The sequence below is a fragment of the Canis lupus genome, chromosome 32, assembly GCF_048164855.1.
Source record: "Canis lupus baileyi chromosome 32, mCanLup2.hap1, whole genome shotgun sequence".
NCBI classification, from domain to species: Eukaryota; Metazoa; Chordata; class Mammalia; order Carnivora; family Canidae; genus Canis; species Canis lupus.
This window is the reverse complement of record NC_132869.1, coordinates 15,483,195-15,508,552: the sequence shown is the minus strand read 5'-3', so window position 1 is coordinate 15,508,552 and position 25,358 is coordinate 15,483,195. Positions and strand designations below refer to the sequence as shown.

Genomic DNA, 25,358 nt, shown 5'->3' with positions numbered 1-25,358 from the left:
CTGTTTAAGGAAATGACACCACCCATCCACCAAGTCAGTCAAGTGAGAAACTGATAATGTTAAAATTGCTTTTCACCCACCCCACATCCAAAGAGTTGCCAGGTCCTGTGTATGCTACCTCCTAAATTCTCGAGAGTCCCTGCCACTGTCTCCAGCCAATTGGCTGGCTTCCATTCACACTTCATCCTTTGCCATCTGAATTACTGCAGCAGCCTCTTAACTGGCCTCTCATGTCCGTTCTAGTTCCTGTCCAGCCATTCTCTACCCTGGCCTTTCTAAAACATGATCTACTACTAGCATTTCTCTGTCTAAAAAAATTCAGTGGATCTCCCTGCCCCAGTATAAAATCCAAACCTGTCAAACTGCCAATGATCTGGCTCCCACCAGCCTGCCCACCATCGCATCTTGACACCTACTCTCCTACTGATATTCGGTGCCTGTGGTTTCCCACACTCTCTCATGCCTCCAAGACTGTACACACTCAGGTCCTCTTCACCTCTTCCTTTCTGTCCAGGTTTGTTCTATTTCCAGACTCGGATCAACCGTCACCTTCTCTGCCCTTCCTCCTCACATCCTCAGTCTGAAGTAGGTACTGCTTTCTGGGGAATCCCAAAGCATTCTGTACTTCCCTCTGCAGTATAACTTATCACATGTTTGTGATTCACATTACATAGCCATATCCCCTATGATTTAAGCTCTACTATAAGCTCCCCAAGGCCAGGGGTCATTAATATTCAGTATCAACAGTACCTATCACAGTGCCTAAAACATAGTAAGTGTTCAGTAAGTATATGTTCATTAAATGTGTATAGAGTGAAAGCATTACAAAGCTCTCCCCAGCCTCACCAGCTATGGCACCAGTGAAGTCATAGTAACAATATTAACTCAAAGTCCAGTGAATTTAGGCCTCATCTTTTCATGTTAGATATAAGGCCCTGCAAATACACATGCATATGCACATCATGCACACTTGGTGAAAAGTGCACAGGAACTGCTGACGCATGATTCTTTCTGCTGGCAAGAGCTCCCTGTTCCACCTGACCTCACCACAGTCTCCATTGGTCACAGATGCCCCTTTCTGGTGCCTGCACTGGTACCCTAAAGGTTTTGTGATGGTGCTCCTTGGCAAAGGAGGAGCTGAGAAAATAAGCAGAGAAAGCCCATCTCCTCCATTAAAGGTGCCCCCAAAACAATACAGTTTGTGCTACAATTTTATTACACATCTGTGAATAAAACATCTTTTTATCACTAATCTGCACACTCCTTCTCTGCATGAGGCCCCAGGCAGGATCAGTAGGGGTTGTTGTCTGTGAGAAATCTGAGTATTGGACACTAGGCCAACTCAGTTACTTTTCCCTTCCAAAAATTATGGCATTCTTTACAGAGGAAGTTCATCTGCGTAGTTTCTCTCTCCCTCTGCCCTGCCCCAGTGGTTCAATGGATACGGTTGATTCTCACCTACCTCAAACTGGGACACCTGTCCTTACTACACCATGATCAGACATGTGCTGGCACTGGGTACAAATGGTCAACAAGGCAGACATGCCATCATGCAGGCAACGCAGCATAGAATTGAAAGGCAGGGAGCTGGAGCTCTACCTCCTGGGTTTACATCCCGGCCCTGCCATCTTCCAGCCTGTGTGACCTACAGCATAATACTTTAACTTCTCTGTGCCTCAGTTCCTCCATCTGTAAATAGGTGATAATATAGCACCTACTTTATAAGGTTGTTATAATGAACAAGTTAATTCATGTTAAACAGCATAGCCTGTCAACATGTCACATTGCAAGTACTCTATAAAAGTTATCTACTATTATTATAGTCTAGTGGGAGGTAAACAATAAAATAAATAGATAAATAAGCAAAATAATTACTAGTTGTAATAAGTGCTAGGGAGGAAAGGAGCCAGCCACACAAATAGCTGGGAGTGCAAAATTCCTGGCAGGGAGACAGAAGGAACAGCAGCGCAGAGTCCCTGAAACGGAAAGGATTTGGTGAATCATAACTCTTGAAAGAGGGTTCATGAGCTGAGAAGAGCCAGTCGGGCACGGAACAGCACAGGAAGAGGAGAGGGAAGATCAGATTGTGTTAGGCTGATGAGCAGCAGCAGAAAATTTCAATTTCATTCTATGTTAAATGGAAAGCCATTGGAGGGCTTTAAATGTTATCTAATCTACATGTTTTAAGATTACTCTGACTAATGGACTGAAGGGTAAGCAAGAGTAGAAACAGGAAGATAATTAGGAGGTTATTGCTGTTGTCCAGGATAGAGATGGCGGTGGCTGGCACTAGGGGGTGGCAGTGGAGATATAATGAATCAGTGGTCTAGAGTGTTATCTGCAGAGAAAATGCAGTGGACTCTGCAATAGGGCAGAGCCAGCTGAAGCATTAAAGGTTAAGAGAAGGTGAATTATCTCCCTACTGTAACCTGAAAGAGAGAGAGGCCTTTATTAGTAAACATGGCTTTGGTTTTCCATGGAAGATACACAATCACTTCTGCCCACAACACAAAGCAATGATTTACTGGGAGCCTGTCGAGGGTATAGCTCTGGGGTTGGTAGAAATTACTTTGTTCTGTAATAGATGCACAGATAAAGATAACTTCTTTTTTCCTTGATACATGTGCCTGAAACCACTGCTTTTAAGCCATCAAAATTATATTTATAAATCCTCTAAACAATAAAAATGAAAACAAAATAGGTATTGGATATAATAATCATGAGAGAATTAACTGACATGTTTTAGGTCACTTATAAAACAATAGATTCATATTTGGTAGGTTATATGTGTTTTGTGATATTTTGTGGGGCCTTCTGTTGCAAATATATACAGTATATTTATTAATATTTTATGGAAATTATAATATAATCTGTTTTAAATGATTAGATTGATTTTATAATATTTTCCTTTGTAAATATTATATATTTATATATTACCATATGCAAGACTGTTTTATATGTTACACTTTTAGTCAAGAATTGTAGCCCTAAAAAGGGAAATGAAATTTCCTTCATGAGAGTTTTTAGAAACCTACTCTGGCAAAAGTGGGGCCTGCTTATGATCTCTGTTTACTTTTCCCTGGCTCAGAGTCACACATAGCAGAGGTTTTAAAATCATTGTTTAGTATTCTCTTTTCTCTGCTCCCAAATAATTGAAGCTTTCTCTCTCATAATCTCTCTTGTTACTAAAAAATAGCATCTAAGAATGCTATTACAAAAACATTGCAAGAGCGAGAAAAACAATCAAATCAAATCAGCATATATTTATCAAATAACTAATACTTGAACTCCCTTTTCTATATATTCCACTTCCAAACTTCATTATTTCATCCAAACTAAAAATAAACTATATGTGGATTGAGCCACCTAAGGAAGTAAATAGTTACTTAAATAGAATGGGGGAGAGGTATAGCTAGAGAAAAATAAAGGAAAATAAAAGAAACCATCCAAACTTAGGGGCTACTGGCTCCCTATGCACTTTTCTCAGGATGGCTTTCATATATATATATATATATATATATATAATTTATTTATTTATTTGAGAGAGAGAGCACGCACACACCAGGAGGGGGAGAGGGGGCAGAGGGAGAGAGATAAGCAGACTCAGTGCTGAGCAGGGAGCCAGACATGGGGCTCAATCCCAGGATCCCGAGATCATGACCTGAGCCAAAGGCAGACACCTAACCCACTGAGCCATCCAGGCACCACTCAAGATGGCTTTCAAGAGTAAAACTCAAGAGAATTGGAGCACCTAGCTGGCTCAGTCAGTGGAGCATGTGATTCTTAGTATCAGGGTTTTGAGTCAAGCCCCATGCTGAGTGTTCAGCCTACCTAAAAAATAATAATAAAAATAAACCTCAAGAGAATTAACATTTGTTGCATGTGTGAACTTAGAGAAGACTCAGCTAATGAGAAAGCAAATGACCTTCTTGGGAAGGTCATGTTTCTTACCATCCTTAGAACAGGTAAATTCAGCACATGGGTGGAATAACACTATGAGGAGAAGAAGCAGAGCCAGCACTGGGAGATTAGGACAGTGTGTGAGAAGGCAAGTCAATTTCCATTTATTCAATCAATGCATAGATAAAGACTAGCAGATGGGAAGCCAGCCAAGGGACTCAAGGTTAAAATATATACTTTGAGTTGAACATTATGCAGACAATAATTCACAAGTCTTTGGCTGTATCAAAATGTCTGAACTAGAAGTTTCTCAAATCCATTGCTAAGCTAGGAATTCTATACACTAAGTTCATAAACATGTAAGTGAGAGGATAGGGTGGAGGGAGACTGCATGTCTCCAAAACGGTCATCCTTCATGTTTATGTGTAGAGGAGAATCTGCTTCTTGGCTAGCTTGATGTTAAGGATCTGTTTCACCCATTTGGTTAACAACCAAAATGGCAGACCTAACTGATTATCTAAGACACTAACTCCTAGGGCCAGACTGAAAACTAGCCAAAGTGCAGGGAAATTATCAAATTAAAAGGAAAGCAGATTCGAAATGGCTATTTTTAAATGGGACACATCATTTTTGAAGGCCAAGGGATAAAATCAGGTTAGGGAAGGAGAGTAGGAGTACAAAGGAATATACTGCTATTAAAAATTCCAACAGAATAACAGGATGCCTGTCCCAAAAATCTGTGCCCCTATAATCTATTATCAACATAGAATCCAGGCAATTCCATTAAACACAAGTCAGATCATGCCCCTCTTCTCTTCTAAACCTTCTAAGGACTTCTGACATCGTTCAGAGTAATTGCCAAATCCTGTAGGGCCCCAAGTGATTTAAATGGTGAGGACCAGAAACAGAAGGCTCCATGGGATATTTCCCCCTTTTTTGGCTCCCCAATGTTCTGTACATCCTTCCCAGCTAGGGGAAATCCTCTGCACAGTATGGTGCTTAGAAGGAGGCAGGGCTTATAGCAGTGAAAGAGGGACTGTTCCCTGTCCCCACTCTCTAATCAGCAGAGCAATCTCAAGACCCAGGCTAGGCCAATCTGGGTCTGCATTTTTTTATTATTCCCTCAAAATTCAAAGATGGAAACTATTTGCAATGATGGAATCAAGGATGCAGTGGCTGTCACGTTGTATATGGTGGTAGCAGCACCACCAACAGCAAGCTGTCCATCTTCGGTGGTGCCACAGTAGCATCCCAACCAGACTGTTCTTTTGCATGACTCTGGTGCCTGCTGAGCTTTCTTTGCCTCCTGCCCATTTTCTGAGGCTGTCTCTATAAACTCTCCTTTGATTCTAAAAGTTGCTATGACCTGCCAATAAATTCCTTTTCTGCTTAGATTAGCCAAAGTTGTTTTCTGTTTTTTAAACCCAAGACTCATGACAGGTAAAATGAGCTTTGTTGCACATCGATGAATCTTTGAATATAGAAGGGAAAGGAAAGACTAGAGTCTAGTAGGGTGTGCAGAGAGCCAGCTGGCTCTGAATAAAGTAGACAAAATTGAGTTTCTTGGGGCACCCAAGGAGTAGTGGCCTGGGATGCAATCTTGAAGGAGAGAGAAGAATCTGAGTAACTGGGCTGAGGAACCCATGAAAGAAAGGGATCAGGAAAAAAAGTTCTGATGAGCAATAAAAGGAAAGGCAAAGGAAAGTGAAATTGTAAAAGCTTACTCTAAATAGCCTTACTCAAAATAAATAAATAAATCAGTAACCTTACTCTTGGGGCACCTGGGTGGCTCAGTCAGTGAAGCATCTGTCTTTGGCTCAGGTCATGAACCCAGGGTCTTGGGATGGAGCCCCATATCAGGCTCCCTGTTCAGCAGGGTACCTGTTTCTCCCTCTCCCTCTGCCTGCCGCTCCCACTGCTTGTGCTCACTCGCCCTCACTCTCTCTCTCTAATAAATAAATAAAATCTTTTAAAAATAATAATAAATAAAAATAAACAGCTTTACTCTTTAGAATCCCACCTCCTGTCCTGTATCTTATCTGCCCATAATTTATTTTCTTACTGGAACTGCTCAGTTAAAGTCAGCAGCTCCAAAGCTTTGGGTGAGATGTCATTTGCTACAGCTGAATTAAAAAAAAAAATCTTTTTAATCAATACCTAGGTAAATCTGACTTAAGAAAAAAATGCAGTTGAATACGGGTCATGTATTCTGCTTCTACAGGACTATTGATGGCTTTGTCATTTGGTTGAGTAATTGATGTATTTTATCACTTGTTGGCCATTATTCAGAGATCAATTTATTGAAACATGAAACTTTGGAACAGTCAACAAAGAATGCTACATTTCTGAGGTGAGTAGTGATAGGAAGGGTGTAAGTCCCTGCATTACTCAAGTCTCACACCCTACATCCCTCTCTGGCCCTGTCTCTGCCCCTCAGCATCTTTTCCTAGTCACTTCTCCATGTCCCTGCCTCCTTCCATCTGTGTGCTTCTGTCTAGATCTGCCTGTTTCTGCTTTGTTAACTCCTCACCTCACGTTCAAAAATGGTTTACTGCATCTCAGAAATAGCAAGAAAACATAGATTCAAAGTAAATAAGAAAGGAAAAGAAAAAGGAAAGAAAGACACAAACAAGGGTCAAAAATGAAACTAACACAAAAATGCATACCAGGAAGCCCTACTCACCGGCAAGGGGACCATCAGTTTTTGTGGGGTTTTTAAAGATTTTATTTATTTATTCATGAGAGACACAGACAGAGAGAGAGAGAGAGAGAGGCAGAGACACAGGCAGAGGAAGAAGCAGACTCCTCGCAGGGAGCCTGATGCAGGACTCGATCCTGGGACCCCGGGATCATGCCCTGAGCTGAAGGCAGATGCTCAACCGCTGAGCCACCCAGGTGTCCCGGAACCATCAGTTTTATCCACTCTCTAGCAATCATTTTAAAGATGGAAATACAATTGGTATCCATAAGATAAAATTATACCAATTGCTCAAGCTTCCTAAATCTGCATAGTAACTTAATTTGTGAAAACGATGCATCACAATGACACAATTTGTCAGAAAATCCCTCCACCTCACAAATGGCCCTGCCACACTTAATAAGCAGAAATAACTGGCAGAGAGTTCACTCACCTTTCTTGGCTGGAAGAGCTGGTTTCTCCGTGTGCTTGATGGGAGTATTGCCTCACACAGCAGGTAATAAATTTGCAGAATTCATTACCCCCAGGAGGAGGTGCAGGCAGGAAATAGAAATGGATTTAAAAAGGATTGGTCAAATTTATACATGGTGAAGCCATCAGTGGCTCTTATTTTGTTTCTATTTAATAATATTTTATACTGTGATCAACCCCACCCCCTTACCTGCTATCCTAAAGGGCATCCTTACAGCTCCTTACCTTTTTCTCCAGTGAGATTTCTGATGCTATATATAATACTTTATATATATATATATATATATATAGAGAGAGAGAGAGAGAGAGAGAGAGATTTATATACAGAAATACTCTATTTTTACTTTTTATAGAAATATATTTCAAATTTCACTAACGTTCAAATATAGATGTTTTAAGTCTTCACATTTTCAACATATAACACCACACAACACATAACTAAATTAATAATTACAGTGCTGCAGTCCCAACTAATACCCTGCTTTAGAACACATTAATTGTGCTTTGACAATCCAACTGAAGTAAAGCTGGCCTTGGGAACATTTAGGAAACTTTCTTATTGTTCAAGGCCCAAAAGGGAGTGAGGAAGGTAATTAGGGTTGGATGAAGCTCCACTGACACTTTGCATGGGCAGGTAAGTCAAGTCTCTGCTGTGTCCTGCAGTAGTAGGTGCCTCTCTATCCTACAATCCTGCCTGCCTGAAAATCGGGAAATACATGGTCAGTCTTTGCAGGAAATCAGCACAGCTCTGCTATTACCACTCTAGGGATCACCATTAATGTGTAGTGTGGCAGTTCTGGGAACCAGTCACTCTTCCCCCACAGGTAGACATCGGACATCTGTTCAAAGGCCTCTGAGCATAACAATGGGAGACAGGGTTCTGCTGGGCTTCAGGTCACTTTCTTCTCTTCACTTTGGGGAAACTGTGGAGAACTTACCAAGCCCTTGAGCAGCTGGGAAAAGGTAACCAGAAGCCACATCCTCACTGGTTTTTTAGGGAAAGAATTTCTGGGCACCTAGGGAAGGAATCAGTTTCAGGTGTCTTATTTAAACCAAGAGGCACTGAGGCTCACATTGACAGAGTTCTCTGGCCCCTCTGAATGGGGTGATTTTTGGAGGTGGGAATGAGTGTAGTAAACAGTTTTGCAGCAATAAAAATATGCTTTTTCGATGTGTTGGGATTTTCTGTAGCTGCCACTAATACGGCAGAGACAGGTCTCATGATCTAGAATCAAGCCAGGAAAAAGAGGCCAGTACTGTCCTGGTGTACTTTCCCATTAGTCTGACTAGGGCTTGCTTTGAGCCCCATTAAATTGGAATATCACCTTGGACAAATTCCTTAACTCCTCTACATCTTCCTCATCCATAAAATCAGGCAGCTAGACTAGGTTATCTTGAAGGTCATTTCCAGCTCCAAGCTCCTTTCTCTCTGGCCTGGGATCATGCATGGTTCTGTGGCTATAAAAGGCACTGCTAAGGGTGTTCCTGCCTACTACCTGTTAAATTTGCATGATGTTTCTAAGTACTGATTTTTTTCCTGATGGTAAGAAAGCGACACTCATCTCACCAGAATATTCTTGATGAAATGTAAAAATATGTTTCTACAAACATTTGTACTGAGCAAGAATTGCTTGAGGTTTTTAGGGACCTACCAGGAGAGAGTTGGGAAAGCAAATTCAGGCTGCTCACTTTCCTTCTGTTTAAAATCAAGATGAGGGGTGCCTTGGTGGCTCAGTCGGTTAAGAGTCTTGACTCTCCATTTCGACTCAGGCCATGATCTCAGGGTCATGGGATGGAACCCCTCATCAGGCTCCATGCTCAGCATGGAGACTGATTGTGCTCTCCCTCTACTTCCCCCACTTCAAAATAAATAAATGAATAAAATATTTTTTAAATAAATAAATAAATATAATATAATATAATATAATATAATATAATATAATATAATATAATATAATATAATATAATATAATGAAGGGGCTCCTCAGTGGCTCAGTTGGTTAAGTATCTGCCTTCAGCTCAGGTCATGATCTTAGGGTCCTAGGATCCAGCCTGGCATCATCAGGCTCCCTGCTCAGCAGGGAGTCTGCTTCTTCCTCTCCCTTTGCACCCCCTTCATGCTTGTTCTCTCTCTCAAATAAATAAATAAAATCTTTTAAAAAATAAAATAAAGGGAACCCTGGGTGGCGCAGCGGTTTAGCGCCTGCCTTTGGCCCAGGGCACGATCCTGGAGACCCGGGATCGAATCCCATGTCGGGCTCCCGGTGCATGGAGCCTGCTTCTCCCTCTGCCTGTGTCTCTGCCTCTCTCTCTCTCTCTGTGTGTGTGACTATCATAAATAAATAAAAAATTTAAAAAAATAAAAATAAAAAAAAAATAAAAAAATAAAAAAAATAAAATAAAGATGAAAAGGACACCCACCTCAAGGTGTTGTAGAGATTAAATGAAACCATATTTAGCCACCATGGTTTCCTGTGTAAACAATGTTATGAATGCTATGGTGAGTGCTACCATGAGGTGGCTATGCTTATCTCTGTGCAGATAAAAAAAAAACTGAGATTCAGAGAAGTGAAGAAAATTCCCCAAGGTTATATAATTATGACATAGTAAATTGGCTTTTAAACACACAAAAATTGGAATGCCTGGGTGGCTCAGTGGTTGAGCGTCTCTCTGCCTTTGGCTCAGGGCGTGATCCTAGAGTTCCAGGATCAAGTCCCACATCAGGCTCCCCAAGGAGCCTGCTTCTCCCTCTGCCTATGTCTCTGCCTCTCTCCATGAATAAATTGAAAATGTCTTTATTAAAAAAATAAATAAACACAAAAATTTGACTCCAAATTTCATCCTCTTAACTCAGTATATGTATGAATTGTTTGGCTTTGCAGTCCTCAGTGTGTGTATGCATTTTGTAGTCAGAAAGAGATGTAAACAAATGATGACTAGCACATACAAGCAATAACTCTAGACAAATAAATTCATTTTGCTAGGCCTTGGCTTCTATATCTGGAAGGATTAAAGGAGATTATATATATATATAAAGCACCTGGGGGATCCCTGGGTGGCTCAGCAGTTTAGCCCCTGCCTTTGGCCCAAGGCGTGATCCTGGAGACCTGGGATCGAGTCCCACATCAGACTCCCTGCATGGACCCTGCTTCTCCCTCTGCCTGTGTCTCTGCCTCTTTCTCTCTTTCTGTGTCTCTCATGAATAAATAAATAAAATCTTTAAAAAAAACAAAAAAACAAAAAAAAACACCTAACACATGGCAAACCTTCACCACATGGTGGTTTTCATCCTGAATTTGTAAGTCCCTAAAACAGACCCTAAGAAAAGGGTTTGGATGCAGTAGTTTGTTTGGGAGATGATCCTCAGAAGTAAAAATAAGGAGGTGGGCAAAGCAAGACCAGGAAGGAAGAAGAGTCAATAAAGGATGTATTAGTGGCTCAAGCCCATCTAGACTGAGAAAATGCATGAAAGCCACCTTAGAATCATCCCATGAAAGCAACAGTATTCAGACTTGAGGACACAGAAGAATCTCCTGGAGGGCTTGTTAACATAGATTGCTGGGCTCCATTCTCAGACTTTCCCATTCAGTAGGTTTGGGATGGGGCCCAAGAATTTGCATTTCTAACAAGTTCTCAGATGACGCTGATATCGCTGGTTCAGGGGCCACACTTTGAGAACTACTGCATTAAAAGAAGCCACTGGTTTGTCCCCTACTGATTGAGATGCCCCATTGTTTGAGAATGAAACTATCACACACATATTTCCAGGCTGACCTACAATGGTGAAGCAAATTTGAGCAGCACCAAAGCAAATTTTCAGGCACAGCAAAAGAGAAACGGGTGCTACAAGTAGGAAGTAACTGTGTCCCACAGCAGCTGATGAACCCAGGTAAGCTGAGGGGTAGGGGCAAGGCATCAATAGTATCTGCTGTACTTTCTCTTCATTATTGTTGCTGCATTTCTGGCCATTATTAGTCTCTAAACTGAAAAGCTATAGTCTCAAGGTCACTGGTGGAGAAATCTCTGAACCCAATGGCTATAAAGGTGGAAAACTCTCACACCCTGAGGCTGATAGCAGTCATGAAAGACTCTTCTAAGTCAATTTCTTCGTCAAATCAAAGAAATGAGGACAGGAGTGAATGAAGGCCAGAGCAATTATCAGTGAGTGACTGCAATGACCAGCAGATCCACTATGACCCAACACAAACTTCTGACCCCACTGAGGCACTTCCAGGCTACAAAGAGGATACATTTTACATACAAATCATGCAGAGCTCAGTGCTCTCCCACAAGCTTTTTGTGCCCTGTGGAGAAAATGGCTAACACTGGTGATAAAACGGGACTGCTCCATTATTCTGTTCCGCTGTACATTTAATTGTCAACATTGCAATAGCTTTAACTGCAAATAAGCACAATCTCATTGCCCATCAATTGTTTGATGGGAGGAAAACAGGCAATTTGGAGATGATTCTGAGATGAGAAACATCATTATTATCTTTTCATATGAGGTTTTGTTTTCATTCTTCACTTCCCTCACCCTCTCCTCAGTGATTATATTTTTCCACAAATTCAACATCAAAATACTATAGCCAATACAAAATATTTCAGCATTCCTATGAGTCCTGAGGGTTTCATTTACTAATTTCAGGTATCTGTAGTAGCATTTTTTTTCTTTTCTCAAAACACTTAGTATCTCTTAATCCATTCATCCTCATAACAGTGTCTTGAGCTTAGGGAGTTGGAGTACTTTTTGCAAATGAGGAAACTGAGGCACAGAATAGCAAATTGACTTCTCCAGAAACTGACTGGTAGTAATAGAGCTGACTCACACTAAATTTCAGAGTATCACATTCAAATTTGCTCATGCTGTTAGAAAATCTTTGGATATTTAATCAATGAGTATAGAGAATTCCTCATAGTTCCTCTTCCCTTATTCAAGCTAGTAGCAGAACTCTGCTCAATGCCCAAGGAAGACATGTGGTTCAAAAAATAGAATAATTCCTGAAGAATTCTACAAGTTCCCAGAGGATGTAGGAAGGAAAGTACAAGAGCAAGTACAAGACTCTCCCCAGACTAGAAAAGGAATAGAAATTCAAGAAGACTGAAAAGAGAGAGCTGTGTGCTAAATCAACAAGGATCCAGACTCCATTTCCTGGCATCACAGTCAGGGAATAAGCAACATGCTAGGAAGTGCTGTGGGTACAGGACACCCTAGGTACAGACCCTGGACTCACAAAGACTTTCAGAGCCCCAGAATATTTAGGAAGCAATAGTATCCCAACACTTGAAACGATATAGGGACAAAGGCATAGGACGTCTCAGCTTAAAGACAGATGACCCATCATCAGAGGTCCTGCAGTTTCTCCTTATGTCCCAAACATGGCACTAAGTAATACATGAAACATTGAACCAAATCCATGAGACAGAGGCCAGGGGTGGGGGGCATTGTAATTGGAGAACCCTCAGAATGGCTGAATTAATTATCTAGCAGAGAAAGAATGACTGAATTATATGATATAAAGTAAGTGATATTTCACATTTCTGGAGTCTGGGGCTAAGCTTCTCATCTGTTATGGTATCTGTTGTTGCTTTGGTACCCGCAACATTCTTGAACAAGAGAGTCTTAGAGAAAACAAGTGAAGAGGCACCTGGGTGGCTCAGTCGGTTAACCATCCAACACTTGGTTTCAGCTCAAGTCATGATCTCAGAGTCATGAGACTGAGCCCTGTGTTGGGCTCCAAGCTGGGTGTGGAGCCTGTTTAAGATCCTCTCTCTCCCTCTCCACCTTCCCCCGCACATGCACTCGCACTCTCTCGCTCTCTCTCAAAAGAAGAAGAAGCGAATGGAGGAGGAGGAGGAAGGGGAGAAGGAGGAGATATATCTGACTCTTCCATCTCAAAATGCTGGAGCCCTCTCGGCACTTTCCTCTGCTGCCTCTTGGTTCCACGGCTGCATCTTCCTGGATGCTTGCTCAAGAAAAACCTTCCACTACTACCATCAGAACACCACCTTGTAGTACCAACTAGATTATTTAATTATCATTTTCAGTCTCCTACCCACCCAAGCCCTAGGAGATATAACACACAAACTTCCATCAGCATAACTTCCATCAGAAGCAGCAGCTCACCATGCAGAAATTCTCGGATGAGGATATAGAAATGGATATAGGAAAAATGCAGGGATCTAAGTAGAGAGAAACAGAGGTAAGGTATGAGCTACTAATGTTCACCAAAATGGACATAGGTTTAAACATGACCACCCCAGTACAGTATAGGAAGAGCATCTTCAAATTCTAGACAAGGCCATTGGGAGTGCTGTAGACATGAGCCATGCAGGACAAAAGGTTCAGAGCCACTGCATTATGTTTAATCACAAAGCTTTGGAACTATGGAAAGCCAGGAGAATAGAGTAGATCCTAACTCTACCATTTACATCTGCATGACTTAAGAGGAGAGTCATAGATAATTATTCTCTCACACAGTAATACTGATATTAGCAGCAGCAGCATCTCATCCTCATCATCTCTCCTACTACTACTACTTACAGCTAGTACTTGCTGACAATTTCTCATGGAACAGACATTATTTTAAATGCCTTTAAGCTGCACACAAATGTTTTGTGGTATCCTTTTTATCACAAGGATCTAAGGCTCAGAGAGGTTAAATGGCTTGCTCAACAAGAGAGTCAGTTGTCTAAAGAGAGCAAACCCTGTACTGTGAAATGAGAGCTCCGAACCACACTGCTATTCTCTGCATAGAGGCATAAGGAGGGTTTTAGGAGACAATCCAGGACTGCGTTACATATACTATACTGAAGCCATGCAAAGGGGATATATAATCATGGGAAAACCAAGTTCCTTCCCAATTCATGGAGTACTAGTCAGGGTTCTTGGTTGCAAATATGTAACATATATCCCTGCAAACCTAAGCAGAAAGGGAATTTACCCAAAGGATACTGAATGATCAAGAGCTATAGAAAGCCTGGCAACAACACTAGGCTGAACACTAAGGGCAGTGAGCTACAGTGAGGACCCTACCATAAGAACAATCCACTCGGGACCCACCACCAGCACTCATTGGCCCCAATAATTGACCATGGCTTTGCAACCCTAAACCCTCCCTGCCATGCTGCCTAACTAACTCAGTAATGTCAGGTTTAATCTGATCGGTAGTGAAATGAAATAGAGAGGCCAGGCAAAAGTTGGTCGAAACAGGCTTTTAATGGGACAGGCTCTCGGGCGAGGTTCCACGGCCCGGCCCGCAGGAGAGGGAAAGAGTGGGGAAGTCGCGCGGAGGGGAGGGCGAGCCGGCTTTTTAAGAGGGGAGGGGGGGGAATCCCTGGGTGGCGCAGCAGTTTGGCGCCTGCCTTTGGCCCAGGGCGCGATCCTGGAGACCCGGGATCGAGTCCCACGTCGGGCTCCCGGTGCATGGAGCCTGCTTTTTCCCTCTGCCTGTGTCTCTGCCTCTCTCTCTCTCTCTCTCTGTGACTATCATAAATAAAAAATAAAAAAAAAAAGAGGGGAGGGGAAGGGGGTTGTGTGTCTGTCCGGGGTGATAGGTATTAGGCATTTTACTGGTGAAAACAGCATGAGGCAGTAACTGCCCATGTCCTTATGTGGGGTCTGGGCAAAGTCCGGTTCAGGTTTCCTGCATAGGTCCTGTCTCCCCCTAAAGACGTGTCCCCAGGCGGTCTGCTGGTGATGGGAAAGCTCTGAGGTGGGGGCAACAACGTGGGGGTCCGCCGCCGTTTTGTTGGTGCCTCCCGACCCCCTTGATCCCGCAGCCCAACATTCCGATCCTTTTGTTGTTATAGGGCATCGGTTCAGATCTGGCTACTTCCTGCTGAGTAGGGGGCATCGTGGGGTCCCCCGGAGTGGGCAAGCAGGAGTAGGGGTGTAGGAGGAGTTGGTTGACAGATACTCGAGACATCTGGCGGATCCGTTCCTGTTTCACTGATGTAGTCACAGCATTCTTCGGTGAGAAACAGGCAGGCTCGGCCCTTGTCTGCGGTGAGGAGGCCCCGGGCACGTGGGTTCTGCAGGGCCGGCCGGGCCACTCGGGTTCCCTGGCGTGGGAGGGAAGCCAGGGACTCCGCCGGGCCTCGGCCATTGGGAGCCTTTCAGATGGGCCCCTGGTGGCATCTGCGGAGTGGATTAGACCCCCGTCCCCGACTCCGTGGCCACCAGGGTTGAGGCCTGGGAGACCCGATAACTAGTGGGAGAAAGATCACTCGTTTCTGCTTTTCGGGGGGCCTGGCGAGGAGGGCTACTTCCGCCTGACTATAGAGGGTTAATCGGGGAACCGGGGAGACAGGCAGACAGGAGAGAGGCAGAGGCATGGAGAGATTTGGAAAGGGGGCCATTGCTCCAGAAGAAACTGCCAATAAGAGCGTGATGAGAGGTAACATTGACAGAGTGACGTTGCAGAGGGAAGAGTTAGGGGTGGAAGAACAGAAAGGGAATTGGTGGTTGAGAGGGTCAGTGAATAAGGGAATGTCACCGAGAGAGGGATAATGTCCCGGAGGTGTGGGTGGTGGTGCAGTTAAATGCATTAGGAGGGGACCCGCCACCAGGGGGGCTTTGCCCAAAGCGCCACAGATAAAACAGTGGGGCGGACTGCCCGTACGGGAAAGGCTGGCCAGGGAAGTGCCTTGTTGGAGAAGTTTTATCCAGGAGAAGGGGCCCTGGTCCTGAGCTGGATTAGCCTGTAGGTGGGTTTGGAGAAGTTGTTCCTGTGCGTGTATGGTGTGAGCTTGGTTACTTAGGGCGGTTTGGAGAAGTTTGTTAAAACCTTAGAAAGTGGGATCCCTGGGTGGCGCAGCGGTTTAGCGCCTGCCTTTGGCCCAGGGCGCCATCCTGGAGACCCGGGATCGAATCCCACGTCGGGCTCCCTGCATGGAGCCTGCTTCTCCCTCTGCCTGTATCTCTGCCTCTCTCTCTCTCTCTCACTGTGTGCCTATCATGAATAAAATAAAATAAATAAAAAATAATAAAAATAAAAAAAAAAACTTAGAAAGTTTTAAAGCACACACCCAAATAGGATTAAAGACCTGATAAAAGGCAAAACATAGAAACTGGTTTTTGTGGGCAGGCTAAGAGAAAACACCCCTTTAGATTTTCTTATCAAGAGCAGACCAACAAATCAAGAAAACTCTTGAATAGAAAGCAGACTTTCTTTACCCAATACATGGGTATCCATGTATTTCCATTCACTTCTATCTTAGTCTGTCCTGACCACACCTAAAATTCCTTTCCAAGGATTTCCCTTCACAAACCTTCTACCTTCTACACCTTCCTTTGCATTCAGAATTTGTCCCAAGCCATTTCTTTCCAGTCAGTCTCATTTAGGACAAAATTGCTTTCTTTTACCTTGAACAGAAATATATTCCCATTCCTTATATTTTTCTTACACATCTTCTACTTTTCTACATACAGAGTTGCCTCCCTTATTCCCATTAGTCTTAATTCTATTTAGCAGAGTTTTTCACTCTTAGAAGCCTTAGTCTCCAGTGAAAACTAAGGAGTAACAAATTTTGAACTGTCACACCAGAACTCTTTAGACGGCAAATTTATGAAACAGTTAAGTACAAAGCATGTTCACCAACAGATTCGAATATCCTTCGTTCCTTTGCAATCAGAAGTCAAAAGCACAAACTGATGTCCATTAATCAATGCTTCAGCACTTTATCCTGTTTGGAAAAGACCTAGATGTCCAATGAATTTAATCCCATTTATCATCCAAGCCTAACTTTAAGGTTTCAGGTTACCAAAGACTTTGAAAGGTATCTTAACAACCTATGAAACTCGGAAACAGACAATTAACCATCATTTTAGCCATTGTTTTTTACTAACAATTTGCAAAGAGATAACAGAGCTTATATGACCTTCAATAAACCTCAATAGAATAAAATTTTCAGGCTTAGTAGTGATAATTTTCAAGACCTATGTTAGTTAAACCAACAAATTTAGTTTAAGTACCTACTATGTCCCACCTGGATCCACTTAAAGTCAATTAAAGTCAATCAATTTGCTACCCATTGTCAATTTTTACCTGAGACACTGGTGGGGAATCTGGAGTGGGCAGTGTTAAGTCCAGGGGGTGCTCTTCTTGCTCCTGGATGGTGAGGGGAGGAGGAGCCCCTGCACCTGAGGTACCGAGGATGGCCTAGAAGCCAGCTAGGCAGGCCCTACCGGGGTGCTGCAGAAACAGGAGGAGGGGGAGGGAGAGGGGGAGGCAGAAGAGGGAGGTGCTGCCAGAAGGCAGGGAAAGGGCTCCTGGTTCTAGAGCGCATCGGCTCCCACAGAGGAGCGGACCCATGTTTTCCCACCAACAAGGGGGAACAGGCAGCCCACGTTGGACCTGAGAAGACAGGGAATTTCCCCCGAAACAAAGGGAGTTTTGGCAGCTGCTTGGGAATATTCCTTAAAGTCTGTCTCCAGGCAGACCAACCCCAGTTGGCTCCAATTATAGCCTTGCACGGGGACCTGAAGGAGAAAGACAAATGGTGGCCTGGAGTTTGTGTAGGATATCCCAGCCCAGGAGAGGAGCTGGGCGGGAAGGGATTATAAGGGAGGAATGGAGAAGGGGAACCCATCCAGGCTGCAGGAGAGGAGTGGGGTGGTCCGTGGAATGGAGGAGGTGCCATCAATTCCCACCGCCGCTCCTGCAGAACGGAGTGGGCCGCCCCGTCCAACAGGACTTACCGCCACCGCCACCGCGGGCAGGACCCTGGGCTCGGCCTGGGGGAGGGGGTGCGAGTCTGGGCCCGTCAGTCGCCGTTGGGAGGCCGGACTGGCTGCACTTGGGCTCAGGGCTTCCTCCGCGTGGAGGCGCCGGGGATCCCCGAGACCGGGCAGGCGGATTTCCAGTGGGGCGCGGCCGCGTTGGCTCCTCGGGATTGGGACCTCGCGGGCCCAGCGGCCCTCGCTGCAAGCCCCGGCGGGGGGCGGGGGCGGGGGCGGGGGGGTCCCCCTTTCTGCGCGTCCGGAGCCCGCGGGCCGCAGGGCGCCACCAAGGCGGGGCTCTGGACTTGGACCTTGGCTGGAGCCTGGCCTGCCTGAGGTTCAGCCGCTTCCCCTCGGGAGGTAAAGACCTTAAATGCCCTTTCACCTGGCAGGGAATGGGAGTTGGAGGACCTGCGGCGGCGATGCGGGAGGACTGAGGGATGACACGGGATGACACGGTCGCCCAGACACTAGCCCCGCCGCGAGGCAGGCGCTGGGTTACGGCCTCGGCCTCGGGAGCCTATTAAGGAAAACTGCAGGGTTTTCCCCTGGGTCCTGCCCGGCGACCGGAGTTTGTCGGAGCCGCGGGCCGGTGCGCCCCGAGGAGGCAGTGGCCGTGCGCTCGCCCTGGCCAGCCTGGAGCCGCGCGGGGACCCAGGGCGGGCGCCCCAGCACCCACCGCCGCCGGCATCGGCCCGGCCCTCGCGCGTGCTCCGGGGCAGCACCTGAATACGCAACCTCTCCTCCTGCGAGCGGGGCCTGGACTACGCGCAAACCGGGCCAAGTCAAGTCACAGGCCTGCGCCAAATACGGACTTCCTGGCCATAGTTTCCCGGGTTAGCAGAGTAAGAGCCCAGCCGTTTTTCAATTTGGGAAAAGTCCTGGAGCGAGAAAGGAGCGTGGCCCCGAACGGCCCCTCCAGCTCCCGCCACCCGCCACCTCTCGCAGGGGCAGGCCAGGTCGGGCGAGGAGGAGGCCTTGTGGGATTTTGCGCACGTGGAGATCTGGAGATCGGAAGGGAGGTTGGAGGGGAGGTAGGGGGTGACGGTTGGGGGCCAGAAACGGTAAAGAAGTGTGTGGCTGGGAGGCAGGAGGAGAAGGAGAGGGGGCAGGGGGTTTCGGATAGGCAGGGGGAGGGCTGGCATTCCCCAGTAGGTGGACAGGCCAAGGTCTCAGGAGACTCCAAGGGAGGGGAAGGGGGAAAGGACTCGGGGGCTTTTGGAGCTGAGGGAATAGGTTGAAGGGAGGGAGGCAGCGGCGCCGGGCCAAAAGGACCTGAGTGCTAGAGCATGGGGAGCAGAGGGAGGGACAAGAGCAGAGGTCCCAGAAAGCCTGCACGTATGACACCTCAGTCCACTTGCCCTGGCGTCTACAGAGATTGTCCAGGTCCGTGAGAATTTGCTAAGACGACGTTTTCTGAGGTCCTGTGAGAACTCCAGAGTTTCAAAATTGGCCAGTAGACAAACCAATGGAGTTTTGGGGTCAAATTTGTATTGGGCAGTTCCCATGATTCCATTCTAAGTGCTCATTCAAAAGCAATTGATCAGCCACCCTTAGGTCACAGGCTCATTCCCTACCTTGCTAGAGATCTGTAACTGTCAACTGTTGCCACAATAATGCTATATAACAAACCACCCCAAAACCCAAGAGCTTATAGCGACAAGCATTTACTTTCTTGGCTCACTACAAGTCAGCTGGAGTAGCTCTGCTTCAGACTGCAAATCCGTCAGGATCAGATCTGCTCCATGAGTCTCTCATCTTCCTTGGATCAGAAGCTAGATGGCCATGTTTATCTCATGTACGTCATCAGTGCAAGAGCATAAACTGAAATACCTGATGCCTCCTGAGGCCCTGACTTTAAACCAGCATACTGCCACTTCCACAGATATTCCATGAGCCAAAGCAAGCCACAAGTTGTATGACCAGTCCCAACATCAATAGGGAAATACGCTCTCCTCACCTTAATGGGAGAGACTGCAAAGTCACATGATAAAGGGCATGGATGTACAGAATTCTAACACAAAAATGTGTAATATATTGTGAATTCACTCTATCACATGGGCCAAAAAGAAGGAATGTGCTTCTGTTCCCCAAGGAGTAGAAAGGGTGTTCAGCTTCTACTCAGCCACTACTCATTCTAGGGAAGAGGCCTTCCAGAGACAAGAGGACCAGACTAAGAAACCTCAGAAATGAGAAATCCTCTCACTTCACGCAGTGAGTTATAATCTCAACCCAAGTTCCAGCTTAGGGTCAAAATTTTATTGCAAGTTTTTAAAGAGGTGGACTTATTCAGTATGTCTCAGCCTGTGATACCCATCAATTGTATTATTTCCCTGGATGATTTTTTTCAATTTTTATTAGAAATGACAGCTTCTTTATTAAAAAGGCAGGAAATATATCGAAGAAAAATACAAGCAACAGTAATCAGGTGTTAAAGGATATGAAAGTCCTATCTTATGATAGAGAACTAACCATATCTTTAGAGGATTTATGGTTTGAGTGGTTTATTAAATCTGACACCAGGCCTGTAATTACCACCAATTATTTGGTCATAGTGTCAGTTCCATTTAAAGTGAAAAAGATAGTGATGGCAACAGCTTATTTTTAATAACTGATTTCAGAGAAAACCATTTTATGTCCAATTGCTACTTCTTCACCTTCTGATCTCCAAATAAAAGACTTGTACCTGTGGGGTTACTGGTGTGAACCCCAACTCAGGAAAGCAGCCACAAGATGCTATTATGGGCTGACAGTAAGGTATATATTTACTCCACTGCTCATCCACCCTATAAACACCTGGGTGCATCCACTGGGTGCTGACCCCTACAGTAAATGCCTCCTAAACACGCTGCATTCAACTGAAATGCTGAATCTGAAAAATCTCACCACATTACTAAGAGGGCCTTCATTCTCAGAGCAGGAAGACACTTCATAGAGTCTTCTGTTGTGGTGCTTATGTATGAGGAAATGCATCCTTCCAGGTCTATGAATCCGCTCCCTCTTTACTCATTTAAAAAAGAATTGAGTGCTTTTGTTTGGCTGTTGAAAGCTGCCATCCTTGGGAACAAATGGCTTTCAAGTCCCAAGAGTGCTAGCAGGACAGCGTCTTACCCCTCACGCACTAGTCCCTGAGCCAGGGAGGGGAGTATAGCTCCAAATACAAAGTTGCCAAATATAAATGAAGTTACCTTTTAAAAATCCGCTTTTCTTTCTATTTCAAGATACAATCTCCCGCAATCTGTATCAAATGTATGTAATTTAGGGACCAAGTATTTATACACTTCTACTTCGAGGTGCTTGTGTTTGATGCTATGTTCAAATGCCACACCCACCCACCAAGTTTTTTGCTTGATTTTGCTTCAGTTTTTCCCCTACTCCCTTAACTTACTTTTATGATTCTGGAGTTTAAACGACAGCAACTATGAAAACCCAGAAAGTGTAAATTTAAGAAGTTTTAACCATCTAATCCACGGAGGTGAGTGGATAAATAAGGTGTCAAGATTCAATTTTGACATAAAGAGTGACTACTGGTAGGAGACTCGACTGAGGTCATCTTTTCCAAATGTTGTCAGTGGGATGGAGTAGGAGAGAAAGGAGAGATGAGGGAAGGAGGAGGACATTAGGGAGAAGTCTGTATATTCTCATTCAAACAGACAAGCAAACAAAGACTAAGAGAACCTTTAAGCCTTTTGGTAAAGGCTCCTCACTGGAGGCAACACATGTCATCGTCTGTCTCAAGCTCCGAGCCTCTCTTCAGCGTGAACACAGCTGCTTCAGGAGACAGAGACTGAAATAGAAAACCAGCCATGGTGATGAAATGTGACAACTTGCTTCAGAAAAGACATGTTTGATGTGTTTTCCAACTGGATGTTTCTAAAATTTATGGCAGTTTCAGACAAGATTTCCAAAGAAATCCTTTTTCTTACTCATTTCAAGCTTCTGAATCTGTAATATCCTTATCACTGCTGCAAAAAAGACACCAAAGAAAGTTTCTTCCCCGCCAGTTTCACAAATTACCTTTCAGTCTTGAGAAGATGCGTCTCCACTTGGCCAACTCGGGTATCTCTCACAGATCACTCTGGCTCATCTTCCCCAGCATCATAGGACTTGCTTCCTAGAGATTCAGTTTTCTCATCTGCACAATGAAGAGGTTCTGCTAAATAATCTTTAATGCCCCTTCCACATGTAACATGCGGGAACCCCAATTTTACCACCAACCTGAAAGCATTTGAAGGATTCATTGCAACCATAATAGTGTTAATAGGGACCATCTGGAAACACGAAGAGAAAAAACAAAGAGATGTTTTAGGACAAGGATTGAGTTTCTAGTAATAGCCAGGGAAACATCCTGCTCCATGTAGGAGAAACCTCTGCATATTCCACATGGAATAAACCCTCCACAGATAGATATTCTGAAATACAGACATATACAAGAAGCAGCTACATGAAGGCACAAGACAGTGGAGGGAAGTAGATTCTAGTGAGAATGAGATGCATGAGAGGGGGCATTACATGGAATAAGTCCTCCATTTTGCTGCTTCTCTTATAACCTGAAGGGAGGCTCAGTCAGCATATATAAAGCATCAAGCATGTGTAGAAAATTGCCACTTTTTTGGCCCAGGGAATCAGAGTACTGAGTCCAGGGTAACTGTAGCCATTGGATAAAGAAACAATTTGGGAAGGAAAAGAACCAGAAAGGGAATACTCAAATTCTGCCTCCTTACATGTCTGGCTGACTCCAGAGCCATGTATGCAAGGAACAGCCTTGAAGTACCTCACCTAAAGGTAAAAGATCAGAACTGACCTGAGTTTGGAACTAGAGAAAAGCAGAGTTGGGAGCTCGTATCTAATCAAGTGTGCTGGAATGAAAAAACGTGACTCATTAGAGGAAATGAAAAAGAGCATTCAGAGTCTCTACAATATTACATTGATAACGTACATGATATAATCCAAAATTACTCAAAATATAACAAATCAGAGAAATGGAGATCCTTAAGCACAACAGACAAGTTCACGAGGAAGGTCATAAGGGATATTTACTCCCTTATCTCCCTTCCTGTGAGGTCTGGCTATGTCCGGCCATCCCATAATGTTTTAAATTACCTACTCCCTTCATACCCCTCAATCCCAGGAGTCATTTTATTTCTCTAAGTTTGGTATTCAGTGAGATATTCATTTCAGGGGATAATAAGGGATTCTTTTCACCACTGCATGCCCTGAGCACCCAGAAGACCATCTCCTAATATAAAGGGATTTTTACCAACTTTTGCCCCCAAAGAGCGAGCCTGTATCCCTCAACTCCCTTTGAGGATTGGTTGTTTATAGTCTGCTCCCAGTAGCAGTATCGTAACACCAAGGTTCTTGATTGCAAACCACAAAAATCAAAGTCTAGCTGATTAAAAAGAAAAGACATTTACAGGAAAGAACAAAGTAGTTCAGAAAAGTATGAGGGAGACAACTGCTTCCAGCCATGGTAGAGTAACAAGAAATCCACTTTAAAGAGAAAGATACCAAAGGTAAAATCAGATGATGTAAAAAATATACCATGCAAACACTAAACATAAAAAAGCTAGAGTGATCATATAGCTACAAAGCAATTAGGTAGCTCTCTACAAGCCAAGAAGGGCAGCCTCAAGCCAAACCTGCTGACACCTCAATTGTAACTTCCAGCCTCCAAACTGTGAGCGAATATTGTCTTCAGAGAGCTTACCTTTGTTAAGATAGTGGAACTTTGGGTTGGAGTGTAGAATTGGGAGCAGAAGGACACTGGCTAGAAGATTGAATGTCCACAGTGGCATCCGATGCAAGTGATCAGTGTTATCAGCATTTATGGTGTGTATAAGAGCTGAGGGCAGTGGACTGGATGGAGCATGTGCTTAGACTCTGCCTCATGTTGCAAAAAAAAAAAAAAACATAAGTATTAGAAATACTTTCAGTATTATTTCTGTTCTGGGATCTAACACAAAGTGTGTTTTATCTGCCTATAGTATGAGAAACAGGAGACCAATCTAATAGAAATTCTTACAAATGAGTACAGTACATAGAAGCTGGCAGGGATGGGGGAAAGGATGGAGAAGGGAAGCACACAGGATCAATTTTATGTGCCTCTCACATAATAGGTATTCAATGTATTTGTTATTGATAAAAATGACAGATGAACTAAACCTATTATGCTTGGGTTTTTTTTGTTTTTTGTTTTTGTTTTTGTTTTTGTTTTTGTTTTTAAAAGGATAGGACAGCCCGGGGGAAGGGGGGGGGAGAGTTCAGTGGTTTACCGCCACCTTCGGCCCTGGAGATCCAGGATCCAGTCCCACATCAGGCTCCCTGCATGGAGCCTGCTTCTCCCTCTGTCTGTGTCTCTGTCTCTCTCTGTCTCTCTCTGTGTCTTTCATGAATAAATAAACAAAATCTTTAAAAAATAAAAATAAAGGATATTAAGTACAAATGCTATCCTAGCAATGATGTCCTACAAATGTGACTAGTTACCTGAAACCCTTTTTAACACCATGAATTAAATATATCTTTTATAAAAATTATAGGCTATCGAACCTTTATGGCAAAAGCATCAGGAAGAAATTAAGCAATGAGTCACAGCACCATGTAAAGACAATCAACCAGAACCAATTTTCAAGCTTCTGTCAGGGCAGTATTTATAGCATGTGATAGCTGGGTCAGTCCTCTTTGAATAAGAACCATGCACTAAGTCCTAATCACCATTCCCGAATGCCTATTAGCAGGACCCAGATCAGCTTGGCATTAAGTGATACCGTGATTATGTTAAAAAGCTGGCACAGAGAAGGCCTGAGGTAATGAGGGCAGGTTTGGGCTTTAATGAAAGGAAGGGGAGGTGGCTGTCATCCCTCTTGGGTACTACACATCACGTTGTCTCTAAGTCAAGCAACCAATGACGCAAGAGCTGTGCCTTCGACTGAAAAAAACGCTTAATTAGACCTATAACTACACTGAGCCCAAAACTTCACAGGTATCTTTTCTATGTTGTATGAGGTCTGTTTTCAATCTGGCTTTTATACTGCTAACCAAAGAATTCCACAAACAATATAGACTTTTTGAAAACAACGTCAGTTGAAAATATTCTCAGCTCACTCCATATTTTTTAAAGAAGATATATATTTTTAAAGTTTGAGTAATTTTATTTAAAATATAGTATAAATGGGGATCCCTGGGGGGCTCAGCGGTTTAGTGCCTGGCTTAGGCCAGGGCCTGATCCTGGAGTTCCAGGATCGAGTCCTGCATTGGGTTCCCGGCATGGAGCCTGCTTCTCCCTCTGCCTGGGTCTCTGTCTGTCTCTCTCTCTCTCTCTCTCTCTCATGAATAAATAAATAAAATCTTTAAGAAAAAAAATTTAAAAAGAATAAGTGTAGCCCTGGGGATATGATGACCACTCTGTAACTCCTATTTCTCATCTAAAAAAATGAGAATAGTAACCTCCTCATGGGGCTGATAGGAGTACTAAACGAGTGAATACCCTTCAAGTTCTTGGCACATAGGGGTGCTGGGTGGCTAAGTGAATTCAGTGTCTGACTTCTGCTCAGGTCATGATCCCAG

At 44.1% G+C, this 25,358-nt stretch overlaps 1 long non-coding RNA gene across 13 annotated transcripts in view; it reads right to left on the bottom strand.

Moving 5' to 3' along the window:
* LOC140622624 (uncharacterized) overlaps positions 1 to 25,358 on the bottom strand; it is a 177,262-nt gene that overhangs the window by 82,989 nt on the left and 68,915 nt on the right. For 6 of the 13 annotated variants that reach the window (XR_012022320.1, XR_012022316.1, XR_012022314.1 and 3 more), the window contains exons 3-7: positions 23,503 to 23,675; positions 22,597 to 22,651; positions 22,011 to 22,063; positions 21,810 to 21,927; positions 21,471 to 21,579 (exon numbers count right to left, since the gene is read on the bottom strand). This is a non-coding gene — a long non-coding RNA (uncharacterized lncRNA). Of the gene's footprint in view, positions 1 to 7,456; positions 8,086 to 14,269; positions 16,024 to 21,470; positions 21,580 to 21,809; positions 21,928 to 22,010; positions 22,064 to 22,596; positions 22,652 to 23,502; positions 23,680 to 25,358 lie in introns of those variants that run through there. The other 7 variants (XR_012022319.1, XR_012022318.1, XR_012022321.1 and 4 more) reach the window with 7 other exon arrangements.